The 5,074-nt window shown below is 37.1% G+C and overlaps 1 long non-coding RNA gene across 1 annotated transcript; it reads left to right on the top strand.

The window, feature by feature from the left end:
• Positions 1–4,301: 4,301 nt before the first annotated feature.
• LOC118480602 lies at positions 4,302–4,838 on the top strand. Its single transcript, XR_004863507.1, has 2 exons — positions 4,302–4,463; positions 4,607–4,838. It is a non-coding gene; the product is annotated as an uncharacterized LOC118480602 (long non-coding RNA).
• Positions 4,839–5,074: the final 236 nt, after the last annotated feature.

The following is a 5,074-nucleotide window of genomic DNA, read 5'->3' as shown; positions in this document are numbered from 1 at the left end:
ATATACTGTTTAACCTTGTGTATTATAGGAAGGGCAACATCTGATATGTTGCTCAACAACATGTGTGAGATGTTCAATTCAAAGATACTTGAAGGAAGGGACAAGCCCATCATTGCAATGTTAGAATTCATTAGAGAGTACTGCATTAGAAGAATTGTTAATGTTGTTCAGTTGATTGAGAGGAGTGATGGTTTACTAACACCATATGCAACTGAGTTGTTTGAGGAAATTAAGAAGGATGCTACCAGGTACACTATAATTTGGAATGGTGAAGGGCACTATCAAGTAACTGGTGGTGTTAATCAGTATGTGGTGAACTTGGAACAGAGGACATGCAGTTGAAGAAGATGGGAACTCAATGGCATACCTTGCAGACATGCTGTCGCAGCCATCTGGAACAGAGCTTCACATGGCCAAGTGGGCTTACCAGAAAGCTTTGTCCATCCTGTTTATAGGATGGATAGGTGGAAGCAAGTTTACACATTCAAGGTGTATCCAATTAATGGTAAGTCAATGTGGCCAAGATCCCTACTGCCAACAACAATCACACCACCATATTACCATAAGTCTATTGGGAGGCCAAAGAAAGCAAGGAGAAAAGCAGCCTCAGAGTTAGAGGACATCACAGAGGGTCGGAGACTAAGGAAGGTTGGTACATCAGGTACTTGTGGAAAGTGTGGTAATACAGGGCTCAACAGCAGGTCCTGTAATGGTAGGTCAGAGGCCTTCCCAACTCAGCAAACTAGTGCTAAGTCCAGTAAACTTGCTGTTGGATCAACAAAAGGGCAGAAAGGGAAAAAACATTATGCTGGAAGTAGCGAAGGTCTGAAAGGGAAGAAGGATGTCCAAAAGCAGAAGGCTTGTCGAAAGTGTAAAGGGATAGGTCATAACAGTAGAACTTGTCAAGGCAAGAAGGTGTAGGAGACCATGGAACCTGTTTATGTATTAGTAGTATGTATGCAGCTATGTTTATGACCATGGAACCTGTTTTGTGATGAATTTGAACATGTAACCTGTTTTGTGATGACACTTATGTATTATCAGCCTTAAATGGCCATTTTGGTATTGCTTATGTTATGGGTTTTGATCATTTTGGTTGTGCTTTTGGCCATTGTGCATATTGTGCATTTGGCCATTGTGCTTTTGGACATTGTGCATATCGTACCGGTAATCAGCCGCAACAAAATCTACAACACATTTCATTCCATTGCCATTACTTAACAAAAGTCATTACACTTCCATTACTAAACAAAAGTCAGTACATTATACAGTTGATTTCATTGACGGAATACAAAAACATAGATACAAAAGAAGACCCAGCTGCAAATCAGGTATTTCTTCCAACTTCTTGCTTTTTCTTCTAGTCTTCTTCTTTCTTCTTCATATTCGTTCTTGAACTTCAACAAATCGGGTATGATGTCCATGCAACTTTGACACATTTTTGGTGGTTCAATCCACATAAAAAAACCCACATTTTCTATTCTGAAACAATGAAATGAAACAAAAAAAAAACCCACTTATGTTCTTGCAAGTTCAGTACATAAAAAACCCAAACTTTTGAACACTTACCTTGTCGTGGCATCCATAGAACTTACGGCCTGGATTTTTTGAGGTTTTTGATGTTCGAATCGCTGCTTCCTTTCCACACCCACAAAACACCATTATCGACCTAAGGAAGAAGATGCAGATGATAAGAGAGAGAGAGAGAGAGAGAGAGAGAGCTTATGAAACCCTAAAATAATTGAAGAAGAAGATGCAGTGGTTAAATAGGGGGCGATAAATAGAGTTAAACCTTAAAATGACAATTATACCCTTATATTAAATAAACCTAACTAACTAAATTAACTCAGTTTGGTGGAAAGGACATAAAGTGATACAAAACATGTGTTTTTTGGACATAAATTGAAACTAAAAGTTTTAAAGGGCACGTTTCAAAATTCAGTGCAAACATAAAGGACAAAAAGTGAAATTTTCTCTTTCTTCAAATATATATATATATATATATATTTTACATTTTATATGATAGTGTAAAAACATCTACTAAATATTACAGAGATGTTAATAGAGCTTAACTTTATAAAATAAAAGATTGGGATTGGATGTGTATGGGATGTGAGTAAAACTCGAGGGGTGATACCACTATTCTAACGTACCCTAAACCACTCCAATTCTGTAGTGTCATATTACTCACTACATTTAACTAATAAGGGGTTTCAAATATCAAAGACTTGTGTTTAATTCTTCTCCCCCCCCCCCCAACCCCAAAAATCAAGCCGCTTTGGCTTCCACTTGTGACACTCGGCTGCTTTCGATTATTATCCGTGTTAATGTAACACTTGATTATATAACTAAAAACATTATTTGACTTATTTTGGAATAATTAAAGTCTTTTAAAGTATAGAAAGCCCGAATTATACATGGATTTGTATTTGGTAAATTTTAGAAACTTACTTATCGCGTAGCGGTTAAATATAAGAAACAAACTTTGGCGACGACCCGGTTAAAATGAAAAGTCCAAAATTTGACCAAAATGCTTGGAAAAGCTTAAATGGAGGTTTTTGATCTGTGTTGCTCGGAATTGCACGCATATAACGTTTTTATACATTTTTAAAGTGTGATACGTCGATTAACACAAGAAATAAATATTATTGGCTACAAATAAGAGTTAAATGCCCGGATAGTCCCTGTAGTTTGGCTTTTTTTCACATTTAGTCCCTAACTTTCTAAAATTACAGCTATAGTCCTCAACTTTTTCCGTTTTGTTCTCGGATAGTCCCTTGCGTGGATGAAGGTTAATTTTTGGTGTTAAGTAGGTGTGAAATGACCAAAATACCCTTAATGATAAAAAAAATGTTATTAATTATCTATTTATATATCTAATTAAAAGAAAGTGGAGCCCACCATACCCTCACCCCACCCCACCCCACCCCACTTCCCTTTTCTCTTTCCTTTGTTTTGTCTGCATCCATAATTATCAAACACCACCAACCACCCCCAAATACCAACCACCACCACCCCAAATACCACCGCAACCACCTCACCATCCCACCATCATCTTCAACCTCATCCACCACTGCTACCATGACCCTTCAACCTCTAAACAAAAACATTGAATTTTATAACTCATAGTTCATCTGAGTATTCATAGTTAGGGAGAAAAATTGATCAAGAAGGTTCGTCGGTCAAATCAATGACTATGAGTTATAAAATTCAATTTTTCTCATGGACTGTGATAAAACAGTCTAGATCCAAACAACACTTATCTGGGCTCATGGACTGTTATGGGCAACCAAATTTGACGGCTCATTTGATGGTGTCTTCTGCAACGAGAATGGTCAAGTTGCTAACATTTCTTTACAGGGTAAAGGTCTTTCTGGTAAGCTCTCACCGGCTTTGTCTGAGCTCAAACAGTTGACTGGTTTGTACCTGCATTACAACTCTTTGTCTGGCACCATTCCTGTTGAGCTTGGAAACATGGAGAGTTTATAAGGTAAGTAAATCACTGAATGATTGACTTTTTTGGAGTGTGTTTTACTTCATTTATTCATTAATTTTTTTTGGTTTTTTGGTGTTAAGTTAGTGTCTTTTAGAAGTATTTATGTTTCAAACTTCTTGACTGTTATATGTAGTGTTGCAGCTTTGTTACAACTAGTTTAGTGGAAGCATACCAACTCAACTCGGGTCAATAAAGAAGCTGGGTGTTCTTTCTTTGCAATAACCACCTTAGTGGTGCATTGCCTGCAAGTTTGGGTGATTTGGGATGTTAACGAGGCTAGATTTGAGTTTTAATCGCCTTTTTGGTTCAATTCCTACAAGATTGGCTGATGCTCCTATGCTTAGAGTTTTGGGGGGTGGGGGTGGGGGTATGGTGGGCCTCACTTTCTTTTAATTAGATATGTAAATAGATAATTAATAACATTTTTTTATCATTAAGGGTATTTTGGTCATTTCACACCCATTTAACACCAAAAACTAACCTCCATCCACGCCAGGGACTATCCGGGAACGAAATTGAAATAGTTGTAATTTTAGAAAGTTAGGGACTAAAGGTAAAAAAGGTCAAACCACGGGGACTATCCGGGCATTTAACTCTACAAATAATGATATTAAGTGGGTAATATTATTTGGCTAATAACTGGATTGAAAACCCATTGAAAACACACCTAATTAGTACCTACTATAAATAAGCAACTACTTTGGGCTTGGATGGGTTGTACCATGTGCTTGGGGTGTTTTTCAAAAAAAAAAAAAGAACTTTATGGTTCTGATTCATAAATATTGCTCACCCCTGTCTCTCTCACCAGACTCTCCATCTCCCATCTAAGCATTCTCTCCATCTTCCTATCTGAGCACTCTCCGAATCACTTATTTGGCTTCTAATTCTTGACGTTCGGTTAAATGACGGTGGCGGCAATGTATTTTGGTCAGGAAAAACAGCAGTAGCATGAAAATCGACGTTGGCAGTTAGGGTTTCATATTTTATTTTAGTTTTGTTGTTTTAATTGCTAAATATTTGTTCGTTCGTTGATATTACAGAATATGTATATGATGGTTGTAATATACAAGCTAAAACGATCTATAAACAGTTGTTTTTTTGGGTCCACAGCCGGCGGGAGAATGGGTCATGGCCAGAGGCAGGGAAAGGAGACCACAACGCTCTAAGTTTGTAAGATTTCAGTTTCTAAATCTTGATTCTAAACAATTGTTGGTCATATGAATGTAGCATAAGGGCCATATTAAACAATGATGACTCAAAATAGTTGTATTTTTTTTACTCATTTGTGACTGCAAGTCATTGATTGAGCTATGTGAGTGTGTGTGTGGATGCTTAGTTTTTCTACCTTTGTTATTGATTTACTTATTACCTTCTGAAGCTTAGTGGTTTTATTTAAAGTTTGGGTTTAGTGAAACAAACACTGTTTTATTAATTAAGTTTCAAGTTATTTTGTTATACATTTAGGCTTTTTTTATATAGAATGTTGGTTGCTTTAAGATGGTGGGGTCTGAGAGAGAATGGTTCTTCACCAAGACCATCGCCACAGGAGGCGGAAGTGATCGAAAAGTGTGATGAAAC

This window comes from Helianthus annuus, chromosome 7 (assembly GCF_002127325.2).
Source record: "Helianthus annuus cultivar XRQ/B chromosome 7, HanXRQr2.0-SUNRISE, whole genome shotgun sequence".
NCBI lineage: Eukaryota > Viridiplantae > Streptophyta > Magnoliopsida > Asterales > Asteraceae > Helianthus > Helianthus annuus.
This window is presented reverse-complemented; position numbering and strand designations above follow the sequence as displayed.